This window comes from Globicephala melas, chromosome X (assembly GCF_963455315.2).
Source record: "Globicephala melas chromosome X, mGloMel1.2, whole genome shotgun sequence".
Classification (NCBI taxonomy): Eukaryota; Metazoa; Chordata; class Mammalia; order Artiodactyla; family Delphinidae; genus Globicephala; species Globicephala melas.
In genome coordinates, this window is record NC_083335.1 from 103659295 (window position 1) to 103672735 (window position 13441).

Sequence of the window (13441 nt, forward strand, 5' to 3'; positions counted from 1 at the left end):
TAGCTAACATAAAAAGCAGATATTCCTTTTTACAGGGAATTTTTACAAAGGGATGCATTACAAACAAGAAATAGTTCAGAAATTTACAACACTGTATGAACCCAGTAAAAGTTGCTCTTATAGAGTGGTGCCCTTTTTATTTTAGTAAAATTGAAGTTAAGACTTTTTATTTGATGGCATCTTGCTAAAATGTATTACATGTGCTATTGCCGTTATAGTCCAAGTGAGATGAATACTATTTCAATTTTTTAAGAACGATCTTTGGTCAACATTTTGATTACATATTATATTATATTATACTATATTATATTATATTACATTATATTATATATAAAATTGGTGTATACCCAAGAACTCCCCAAGAGGGTGGGTCCAATTCGGTTGGGAAAGTGACTATAGAGACAGTATGTGTCAAAAGGTTAATTTAGAATTCCACACTGAGCTAAAGAGAAAAAACAGTGTAGTTGAGAAAGACCAGGACGTTCACTGAAGCGAAGGTTAAGTCAAGGTTTGCCAGTTGTTTTAAGGCCAGGATGCTGAAGAGTATTGAAAGAAAAGGAGGGAGAACAGGGTTGAGAACATTAGAAAGGCAGATGGAGAGCATCCTTAAGAATAATCATCTAGGCTGAAAATTTGTGATAATGTGCTGAGTTTGTACAATGCCCAGCAGAATATTCCATATGAATATTATAAAATTAAAATTTCTTACATCTACTCGCTTTATGTTCATTACTTCATTCAACACATACTTCTTGCTTTCCCACTGTGAAATGTTATGAAAATTTTGAATCTTAATTTTTCATTCTGCAACAGAAGTCAGAGAAAAAATCCAATATATTTATAATTTCCCATTTATTTACCATACCCTTAAACTTATTTGGCAAGAATCAACCGTACTTTTCTCCTCCCTTAGTTGCTTTCACATATATGAAAATAGTAATGAAATTATGCTTTATGACATTTCTGGTAAGATATATGTCTACCATTGGCTTGTATAACAAGCAATTAAGAATAAACATTACTTAGAATTCCACAATACCCTTTCTTAATTTTCTTTTGTCCAGAGCATAAATTTATAAAGCTTTCAACACCAAACCTTAAAGGTTTTAGTGAGGGAGCAAAGAAACAATTTATTTCTATTTTGCACTTTATTAATTCTTAGTTTTTTGTAGTGTCATTGAAGCAATTTAAGTTCATCTGTGGAAATTTAAGTTTTTCACACTGGAACTATGACAAACAGATGTAATTTTAAAATATTTTGTAGCAGTAGAGATAAAGAAAACAGGACAGATGTCTATATAATCTTTTCATGCTCTGGGTTGAAGGTGAAGATTAATTATAAGGATAAGATGTTAGACCACAGAGAATGTGACTTTTATTAGGGGAATTTTCATGAAGCTCTAAACCAGCACTTCTGAAGTGTTACTATCTACTGATTTTTCTAACTGGACTGGATATACAAATAACTACTTTTAGGATTTAGGGAAAGGAAGTAATATATTTTTTCTACACATTTTGAACTCCCTTCCCCCAAACAAAAAATGATTGAAGTATTTTGATTAATTATAAATATAAAAATTTGGGAAAAAATGTCCCTTTGAAATTAGCATGCAATAATTTTAAAACACTTCCTTAAGGAGTCAGACTTTGCATTTCAAAAGTATAGTATGTAATTTGTATTTCCTATTCTTGGTTGTGTAAGGTAGCACAATAATATCTTAAAACAAAATAAGCTTAATAGATTTTATTTGTTGATTTAGTTTGGATAAACATTTCCAATTTTCTCTAGAAAGACAATATGAGCTTTTTTATTGAAAGGTTTATAAGAAATAATATGCAGAATATTACTTGATATATAAATACGCTAGATGTGTTTAGTTTCATTCCCACAATATTGTGGCAAAATGAATACTACTGTCCCCCTGATAGCATTGATTTCAATTGTGTTATTAAGAAATATAACCTTTTCAGTAAATTAAGCATATTACAGTTTCCGTCAAAATCAAACCAGTTTTTTTTTAAAAAAATTGAAAGGTAACTTCAGTAAAGATGTAGAATTCAGTTAAATAAACAGTAACAGTGATTTCATTTAGATATAATCTCACTAAGGAGTGCTAGAAAATTCTACATTTGTTTAGGGTTTGGATATCCTAATCTGTGGAGCATGAAGGTAACATACACCTTTCCTGTGCATGTGTGCTTTATAACCATTTTGGAAGCAAGGAGCTTAAAAGACTGTTTTTGGTCTGTAAACCTGCATGCTTCTAAACCTTATTCATATTTTGAATTTTAGTTGTTCCCAATATGCTGGCATGGTGGTTTTATTTTAGCTATTGATCTTGAAGACAACAGAGGAGAAATTTAATGCACTTTATGGAAACATAGATATCATTTTAAAATTATTAAAGTTCAGAATCATTATGCCCATTCCCCTAAATAAACTGCATGCATCTTGTTCGTCTGCTTCTCTTTAAGCTTGGTTACATCTCTGCTCAATTACAGAAATGAGCTTTTAATTGGACTTCCTTAATTGGAAGCTTGGTGGTTGCAGAGCACAACTGCTCACTTATTCCTTAAGAATCAGTTAGGTCTGATCTATGTGAATGCAATATGAAAGAATGACGAATATTGGTGAGGTCTCCATTAGTATAATGTGATTCCTAATGCAGGCTTCTAAATTACAAATGATACACTATGATTAGCCATATCCAACCCTGTCATTTTATTTGTGTCTCCTTGGTGTCTGGTAGTCCTTACAAGACATCTGTAAATGTAAATGTTTTAAAGTATCTTTAATAAAAAATAATGACAGTATGGTTTATTAAAAATGGAAACATGTTCATTTATAAAGATTCGAATACTCAAAAATTCTACTCATTTTACAAAAATAGAATCATACTCTATGTGCTCTTTTTAAATTAGAAAGTAATTTACTTTTGTGAAAACAAAATAAACTGAAGGGAAACGTGGAATAGCAGCACTTCACATAAATGTTTATTTGAAAAATCTAAGTGATACGACTAAATGTAAAATTAGACTTTGAAAAACAAAGAATTTGGAGCCATTTTGGTGTCAATACATGTTTATGTTTCAAATCTACGTGATACATTTTGACACCTTTCTGGGAAATTTGAGAAAATTGGCACTCAGCCACTTATTCCAACTTTACCTTCTCCATCCTCGGCTTTTATTCACTTATAATGATTTTACTATTGTCAAGTTTTATCACATTTATGTACTGTTTTCGAACTCTAAACTTACAATAGGATCAATTCAGTAAATTTAAATTGATTCATTGCTTATCATCGTTTACGTCATTCCTGATTTCTTTATTTTAAATCACACAACTAATTAGTTGTATTTCATGATCAGATAGTATTTGTGAGTTTAATCTATAAGAGGGAAGCTGTATTATCTGGGTATTATATGCCTTAGAGTACTTTCTTTTCTTTCTTTTATTGCTGCAAAAAGTTTTACTGTTTCCATTTGGTCCAAGGCTTGGGAGAGAGCTCCAGGGTGGTTAAAAGCTGCTTAGTGGCTGCAGAGCGGGGCTTTAGGCAGAAGCCCTGATACCAGAGGGGCTCCTCAAAGGCCGCTGGGCTCTGGACGCTCCTACTCGTGCTGAAGGGCGAGCCTTTCGACGAGGGACTCGCCCAGCCCCACCTGGGGACCAGCCGGCCTGCGGAGGTTGGTCAGGTGGGCGCGCATTGTCTGGATGACTTTCACCTGCTCATCTAGGAGGCGGCTCTCCGGGAAGTCACAGAGGCGGGGGTCTGCGCGGGCAGAGCCCAGGGCGTGCAGGTCCACAAGTGTCTGGTTCAGGTTCTCCTCCACGAGCACGACGGCTTCCACAGCGTCCTGGGTTTCACCCCACTCATCCTGAGACGCTTCTGCACGTCCTGAAAGAGGGCGCGGCTGCCGCGCTGCTTTTGCATTTTCAAGAGGCGCTGGGCGTCCTCACGCTTCCCCTCGGGCACTTCGCGGAAAAAGTGGCCCAGGCCCTCCAGAGCCGCGTCGTGGCGGTGGAAATAGGAGCGCAGAGAGAGGTAGGTGCGGGAGGCCGGCAGATGCATGTCGACCGGGCGGTTGACGGCGGCCTCCACCTCGGCGGAATCATTCTGACGAATCTGGGAGCTCGTGGTGGATCGGTAATACGGAGTTAAGCTCAAAATATGGTGTTGGTGGTCCCGGTGGCCGAGGACAGCTGAGCGGCTGGTTCTGAAGGTTGCGAGTGGAACACAGGTTGGAGGTGGTCGGAGGCGGTAGCGAGGGGCGCCCCTGGGTCTGTTGTGTCCAAACACTGTTGTAGCAGGAGACGGAGCCGCGGGACTGCCCAGCACACTGCTTGCCTTATTTTCTGTTGTCTTTTCACTTGAAGAAAAACTTAGCTGGGTATAAAATTCTTGAAACATGGTTTCTCCCTCACTATGGCATAACGTTGCTGCATAATCTTCAGTTGAATGTTGGTTGGTAGAAGGCTGAAGTCAATGTACAGTTGACCCTTGAACAACATGAGTTTGAACTGCACGGGACCACTTACATGAAGATGGTTTTCAAGAAATACGGTAATACCCCATCCGCAGTTGGTTGAACCCAAGGATGCAGAACCAGTATATGGAAGGCTGATCATAAAGTTATAGGTGGATTTTTGACTGGGGAGGGGGGGTGGTCAACGATGGGAGGTTGCCCCTAACCCGCCCCCATTTTTCAAGAGTCAACTGTGCTTTCCATCACCTTCTACATGACTTGCTCTGCCTCTGCCAATGTCCATTTATATAGTTTTAATACATTTAATGTTCAGTGGTTTACCACAATATGCCTTGGCATTAAGGATTTCATTTCAGTTTGTCTAGAGACAATGTGCCCTTTTGGTGTACATATTAACATCTTTATATCATTGAAAACTTCTGTTTTACATTTAAATACTTTTTAAGTTTAATTTTTATTCCATATTTATCATTTTGATAATCCTTTATTATTCTTCAGGTCTGATCTTTTCAGTTTTGTTTTGGTAATAATCTCATGCCTGCTAGCCACATTATTCATTAGGTTTTCATTCAAGTGCCTCTTCCATTTGTGTTGATTCTAATTTGTCTTTAATCTCTAAATTGTTTTTTATTCTTCCTTGGCTTCCTGGAGCCCACGGTCTCGCCCGTGAAGGGGCTTCCTAGTGTGTGGAAACCTTTCCTCCTTCACAGCTCCCTCCCACTGGTGCAGGTCCCATCCCTCTTCTTTTGTTTCTGTGTTTTCTTTCTTCTTTTGCTTTACCCACGTACGTGGGGAGTTTCTTGCCTTTTGGGAGGTCTGAGGTCTTCTGCCAGTGTTCAGTAGGTGTTCTGTAGGAGTTGTTCCACTTGTAGGAGTATTTTTGATGTATTTGTGGGGAGGAAGGTGATCTCCATGTCTTCCTCCTCCACCGTCTTGTAGGTCCCTACCACTTATTTCTTTAAGATGATGAAAATACTTTTTAGAATGCTTTTTTTCATGGTGTAGTTTTCCTTTATTTGAGTGTGTGTTATTTGTACAACTGATGCTGGTTTCATCATCATTATTTCAAATTTGAATATGAATGGCTACTAACTAGTAATTCTGTGTGTACATTGTTCTGGAAGTGATCATTTCTTTTGGAGTTTGGCCTTTAGAGAATATTATGGGCCTTACACAGTGTTGCAGGGAATGTTGCTAACAGAAGGTCATTTGTGTATGGAGAGGAATATTTACCACTATTTTCTGATACTCAATAAAGTTATATTTCCATGAATCGATTAAAAATATTTAAATATTCTGGCACAAATAATATTAAAATAAATACACTAAGTATTGCTACACATTTAAATGTTGATTACAGACTTAGTCACATACTCTTAAATGTATCTATACAGTAAGTCCAGTATGTCAAAGATTCTCAATTTTCTACTACTTTCATCATATATAAATTTTTACTTTGATAATAAAACTTATTACTATTTATACACTGAAACCAATATTAAAATATCAACATTGAAGACTTGTCCTATTTCTTTATTAATTCTATACATGTGTAATTCTATTTGAGATTACAGAAATACTAGTAGATCCCCAAGAGAAACAGTGCAATGTCAGATCAACCACAGTTGCTAATTCTGGCCAAGACATGGGCTATAATTTTATCTTTGAAAGGGATTCACACCTAAGCCAAAATTTACTGGCTGGGTCCCTTGTAGAGTTAATATTCATTGCTAATTCAATTGGAATTTCCAAATCCACACCTGATCTCAGATTGTGTGTCTCCCTCTACTTACATGCCCAACAAGTTTTGATCTGAGAGTATTCTTCCTCAGTTTAGAAGTTACTTCATAATACCTTACAGGAATTTATTATTAGATATTAGGTTTATCTAAATGTGTCTGCTCCAAGAAAAGCACACATTGTGTCTATGTGGTCAGTTCCTGTCTCTGGATTTTCAGCTAACCTATCATCTTGGAACTCATCGCTGTACCCTCATTTGACAGGTCATTGTGTCAGAACACCAGTGCTGCTTATTTGTCCTGATTTTAATACAGTGCCTAACTTCAGAGAATTATGTATCTTTCCTACAGTTCCTAATAGCCAGTTTTCCTTACTTAATGGAGATACAATCTATGTAGCAAACCATAACTAAAATGAAAAGAAAATTTAAAAAATAAGAAATTCTGAATAGGTTGCCATTGTATTTAAGCATATTCTTCTGTTAGTCATCTTCTTTTATATTTATAATTAACTTGTGTACATTTTTTTTTTTTCTTTTTTGCGGTACACGGGCCTCTTACTGTTGTGGCCTCTCCTGTTGCGGAGCACAGTCTCCGGACGCACAGGCTCAGCGGCCATGGCTCACGGGCCCAGCCGCTCCGCAGCATGTGGGATCTTCCTGGACCGGGGCACGAACCCGTGTCCCCTGCATCGGCAGGCAGACTCTTAACCACTGTGCCACCAGGGAAGCCCTTGTGTACATTTTAAATTCACTTTTCCATTGGCAAGTATCATTATGGACCCAAGGCTTTTCACAGATAAAACAAGTTCCAAATAATTGTAATTATTACTCTCTTTTTGATTTTTCAGTGTTTCACAACTTGGCCAGTGGGAGCTTTTATAGGGCACAACTTTGACCTTTTAGCCCTACTGTAGATCTGCTTTAAAGGCATCTTTCTTTTCTGGCAACAAAGTCTTCCAATTCATTATTTATTTTTTCCTGCCTCAAGATATTAAATCAGTTACTCCAATGCACAATAATTTTGAATTAAGAAAGACTTTTAGAACTGTAGCAATTGGAACTATATTCAGGTGCTGGTAACAAGGTCCAGAAATGACATTTATTTAAACAAGTTAGGGGTTTATTTTTCTTACTCTCAGGAAGAGTTTCAGAAGTCAGCAGTCCAATATTAATTTTAATATTAAATGGTTTTGCCTTCTTGTCACCCTCAGGTCTCTGCTTTGACATATGTGTTGGAAAGAATCCCTGAGCAACAATATGCCTAGAAAAGTACATTTTAAAATACATAGAATAATTATAGCAACAATCATTCAATATTTTTCTAAGTCCATATTTCTTCTCATTCTAAAATATTGCTTAACCATGTCAATGAATGTATTGCTTAACCATGTCAATGAATGTATCCTAGTACATGGATACATGTACTAGCCTAGTGGCTTTTTACCCCCACCATTATTGAGATATAATTGAAATATAATATTATGTAAGTTTAAGGTGTACAACATGATGATTTGATACACATATATTGTGAAATGATTGCCACAATAAGGTTAGTCAACACATTCATCACCTCACAGAATTACAATTTTTTTCTGTATGATGAGAACATTATAAGATCTACTCTCTTAGCAACTTTCAGGTAGATAATGCACTATAGTCACCATGCTGTACAGTTAATCCTCAGAACTTATTTATCTTACAACTGGAAGTTTGTACACTTTGACCAACATCTTTCAATTTCCTCCACCCCCCAGCACCTGGCAACCACCATTCTACTTTCTGTTTCTATGCGTTTGACAGTTTTTTTTAGATTTCACATTTGAGTGTTGGTCTTTCTCCGTCTGCCTTATTTCACTTAGCATTACACCGTTCAGGTCCATCCATGTTATCACCAATGGCAAGAATTCATTCTTTTTTAAGCTGAATAATACTCCATTGTGTGTGTGTGTGTGTGTACAACCATTCTTCCATCCATGATAACTTAGGTTGTTTCAATGTCTTGGAATAGTGCTTTACTGAACATGGAGGTGCAGATATCTTTGAGATACGGATTTTATTTCCTTCACATATATACCCAGAGGTAGGATTGCTAGATGGTATGGTAATTCTATTGTTAATTTTTTGAGGAACCTCCGTACTGTTTTCCATAGTGGCTGCACCAATTTGCATCCCCACCAACAGTGCAGGAAGGTTCCTTTTTCTCCACATTCTTGCCAATACTTGTTGTTTCTTGTCTTTTTGATAATAGCCATTCTAACAGGTGTGGGTGATATCTCATTGTGGTTTTGATTTGCATTTCCCTGATTAGTGATATTGAGAATCTTTTCATGTGCCTGTTGGGCATCTGTATGTCTTCTTTGGAAAAATGTCTATTCAGGTCCTCTGCCCATTTTTTAATTGGATTGTTTGTTTTCCTGCTAACGAGTTGTATATTTGGATATTAACTCTTAATCAGTTATATGATTTGCAAATATTTTCTCCCGTTCAGTAGGTTGCCTTTCATTTTGTTGATGATTTCCTTTGCTGTGCAGAAGCTTTTTGGTTTGATGTAGTCCCACTTGTTTACTTTTGCTTTTGTTGCCTGTGCTTTGGGTGTCCTATCCAAAAACAATCCTTGCCAAGACCCATGTCAAGGAAATTTTCCCCCAGCTTTTCAAACTCCTTGGTTATTATTGCTCTGTTAAGATTTTTTAAGATCTTGCTAGGTTTTATGTTTCTATGAACTTTTCCATTTCTTCTAGTTTATCCAGTTTATTGGCATATAATTGTTCACAGTAGCCTCTTACAATCCTTTGTAATCTTTTGGTGTCAGTTGGATAAATGTCTCCTCTTCATTTAGAATTTGGGGGGTTTTTGCTTTTTTTTTTTTGAGTCCTCTCTTTTTTTCTTGGTTAGCCTAGCTAAAGTTCAATCAGTTTTGTTTATCTTAAAAACAAACAAACAAACAAAACCCAAACTCTTAGTTTCTTTGATTGTTTTTTCTGTTTTCTTTCTAGTCTCTATTTCATTTATTTCTGCTCTCATATTTATTATTTTCTTCCTTCTACTAACTTTGGGCTTAGTTTTCCTTTTTCGAATTCCTTGAGGGGTAGACTTGGGTTGTTTGAGATTTTCTTTTTATTACTGTAGGAATTTAATGCTGTAGACCTCCCTCTTGGAACTGCTTTTGCTGTATCCCGTAAGTTTTGGTATGTTGTATTTTAATTTTTGTTTATCCCAAGATACTCTCTGATTTCCTTTTTGATTTCTTCCTTGACCCATTGGTTATTTAGGAGTGTGTCATTTAATTTTCACATATTTGTGAATTTTTCAGTTTCCCTCCTGTTATTGAGGGTTTTCTTTCCAGTATCTAAAATGTTTGATAAAGCACATGAAAATATATAATAATAATAGGCTTCTAAACACTGATTCAAAAATTTGCTGATTTAAAAAAATTTTTATAATCTCTGATCTTACTGGTCTTGACTAAAGATGAGAAACTTCACCATGTGAGATATATAAATAATTTGTTTTTTTAATTTATTTTTATAAATTTATATTATTTTTTGACTGCATTGTGTCTTCGTTGCTGCGTGCGGGCTTTCTCTAGTTGCGGCGAGCAGGGACTACTCTTCATTGCGGTGTGCGGGCTTCTCATTGCAGTGGCTTCTCTTGTTGTGGAGCACAGGCTCTAGGCACATGGGTTTCAGTAGCTGTGACACTTGGGCTCAGTAGTTGTGGCTCGCGGGCTCTAGAACGCAGGTTCAGTAGTTGTGGCACATGGGCTTATTTGCTCTGCGGAATTTGGGATCTTCCCAGGCCAGGGCTTGAACCTGCATCCCCTACATTGGCAGGTGGATTCTTAACCACTGTGCCACTAGGGAAGCCCCTAATTTATTTTCAAATTGTTTAGTACCTCCAAGTTATATGCAGGTAATTTAATTTTAGAAGAAAAAAAAAAGCTTGTCAGGTAGATTTACTTTTGGACCTGCTTTAAGCAAAAGTTAGAATATGTTAATCATTTTAATTAGTTGGTATGTGTTAGGCAGAATAATGTTCCCCAAAGATAAAGAAATCCTAATCCCTGAAACCTATGAATATGTGACCATAAATGGCAAAAGGGATTTTGCAGATGTAATTTAGTTAAAGATCTTGAGATGAGGAGGTTATAACCATATTGTCTGGATGGGCCAATATAATCACAAGACTCCTAAATGTAAAATGAAAGCAGGAGAGTCACTGTCAGAGAGAGATTTGAATATGTTAAGTTGCTAGATTTGAGGATGGAGGAAGGGACCATGAGCCAAGGAATTCAGGTAACCTGTAGTAGCTGGAAAAGCAAGGGAATGATTCTCCCCTAGAGTTCCCAGAAGGAAAGCAGCCTGGTTGATACCCAGATATAAGACCCATTTTAGGCTTCTGACCTCCAGAACTGTAAGATAATACATTTGTGTTGGTTTTTCTTTTTAACATTTTTATTGGAGTATAATTGCTTTACAGTGGTGTGTTAGTTTCTGCTTTATAACAAAGTGAATAAGTTATACGTATGTCCCCATATCTCTTCCCTCTTTTTTTTTTCTTTTTCTTTTTTTTTTTTTGTAGTACGCGGGCCTCTCACTGTTGTGGCCTCTCCCGTTGCGGAGCACAGGCTCAGCGGCCATGGCTCACGGGCCCAGCCGCTCCGCAGCATGTGGGATCTTCCCGGACCGGGGCACGAACCCGTGTCCCCTGCATCGGCAGGCGGACTCCCAACCACTGCGCCACCAGAGAAGCCCCTCTCTTCCCTCTTGCGTCTCCCTCCCTCCCACCCTCCCTATCCCACCCCTCCAGGCGGTCACAAAGCACCGAGCTGATCTCCCTGTGCTATGCGGCCGCTTCCCACTAGCTCTCTATTCTACATTTGGTAGTGTATATATGTCCATGCCACTCTCTCGCTTTGTCCCAGCTTACCCTTCCCCCTCCCCATATCCTCAAGTCCGTGCTCTAGTAGGTCTGTATCTTTATTCCCGTCTTACCCCTAGGTTCTTCATGACCTTTTTTTTTTTTCCTTAGATTCCATATATATGTGTTACGTTTGTGTTGTTTTAAGCTCCTCACTTTGTGGTACTTTATTACAGCAGCAGTAGGAAGCTAATATAGTATAAACAGAAATCCTGATTAAGTTCACTGTATATTTTTAGTGGATTTGGAGGACTCAACAATCTTTTACATTATTTATTTTTTAAATAAAGCCTTAACTTTATCTAACTTGGTTTTACATAATACTAATACAGATAAGATTATATATGACATACAACAGATCAATCACGTCACCTGTTTTACTGCACTAAGGTAAACTGTCCCAAAACAACTATACTAGGGGAAAAAAATACCTTTACCAGTTTTCTAATCAAGTAACTTAATCAGCCAAACATTTGTAATCAATTAATAATAATAGCACAACTACCTTAATGAAAGTAAATTGCTGTGTATTAACTAGTGCTATATTTTTTTCACATTTTCCAACTAAGACACCTTAAAATATTTTTAGTTTAAAGTAAACATAGTGTATTATTAATTTTAAGTGAATATATAACATTCCCAAGTAATTTATTAAAACAGTGTATCAACATTGTAAGTCACTTTACCACCCTATACTAGGTTACATATAAAAGAAAATCAGAGTTGTGTAACAGAGAAGAAAGTAGCTGTGCTGCATATTTTGAATTTGCTAAAATTCTAGTTTTCAAACATTTTTGAGACTGCTTTTGTCTCCCGTATCTATGTCCAAAAAGCCACGTTATGTGTTTCTCCTCTCCTTCGCATTTTCTCTGCAGTTGCCTCCGGTAATTTAGATTTATGCTTAGAACCGGTATTCAGCTAGTATTCACCTATACAACCACACAGGTATCCATAATGACTGGTTGTTGCCTGTGCCACACTGGCTGTTAAATATTTTGTATATCACTATTCTTAAACTTGTATATATAAACCCAAAAAAAACTGATTATCTAACCTTGGTGTATTCAGTCTTGTGGAAATAATGAGACTCCAAAATTTTGGAATTAATACTATATTGATCAAGGTAAAATACTGTGAATTATTATCATATTTGGGTAGTACCTAGACCCAGGCCAAGGCAAAGTACGTCCCAGTTTGCTTCTCAAATCCAGGGTATGGGAGTCATATTAATTGCAGTGGTGAAGTGAAGCCTACAATTCTGCTATTCTCTAAAATTGTCAAAAAGCAGCTAGGATCTGAAGACTGTATCATCCTCAGCTTCTCTACCAAGGGATGTGCTATTAGCAATAATTGTTATTCTTAGATTAATCTAGTTCATGGGGAAAAATTGTACAGAAACAGAACTATGTAATGTTTTGGGAGGAAAACTTGGGGAGGGATGAGGTCATAAGAGGCGATGACATTTTTATATATGTAGAGCAAGTATACAACATCCATCGGTTTGCCTAAAACTTATTTACAAAACTATGCTCATGTTTAGAGTTGTCAGAAGGTCTGTAAGTAGCACATCACTTAGATGTAAAAATGAAACTACAGTGAATTCACTATAGTGATAATGTTCTTTATTTGTACTCTGATGCAGGGAAATGGGCATGAGTCATTTAACCCAAGATGTCTTTGCAACATAGCAAAGTGGAATTAGTTTCTTGGAGTTGAGTCAAATGTAACAGGTCAAAATATCCCCACTAAAGTAGAGAATAAACTTCTGATTTTTTCTTCTTTCACCAAAGTCAGCAAAGGAAACACAAGGCTGATGGGACATTCTTAGTTATGGCCTCAGTTCTCAGTCTTAACTGTTAAACTATGTTGATGCAGGTGGTCCCAATTCTTACTAAAAGTTCATCATAGCAAACATCTAGAGTCTCCCATTGTGCAATACCAGTGTCCCAGGACATTAAGCTAAGTAAAGCTTTCCAGCACTGCCAAGAATCTCCTTCTGGGCCATTCAGTAGGTAAGATACTGATTGAAATCAGAGCAAATATGTCTTTGGAAGGAGGATCAACAAGCTTGAGAAAGTGACATGAGTTCTATTCAGGGAAAGAATTGGTGGTTCACAGGTGAAGAATCAGCTTCTACACAGATATCATGTATTAAACTCTGCTTCATGAGATATTCCATCTTATTTCTACTCCTCCACATCTTCCCAGAGAGTAAGCCCCAATGCGTTTTCTGCAGCTACCTCAGAATCAATAACTAAGCTTTTGCACCTACTTCTCATAACCAACACTAGT

At 37.0% G+C, this 13441-nt stretch overlaps 1 pseudogene; it reads right to left on the bottom strand.

Annotated features, from left to right (window-relative positions):
* Positions 1 to 3612: 3612 nt before the first annotated feature.
* LOC115849609 (ferritin light chain pseudogene) lies at positions 3613 to 4412 on the bottom strand (annotated as a pseudogene).
* Between the last annotated feature and the right edge of the window lie 9029 nt (positions 4413 to 13441).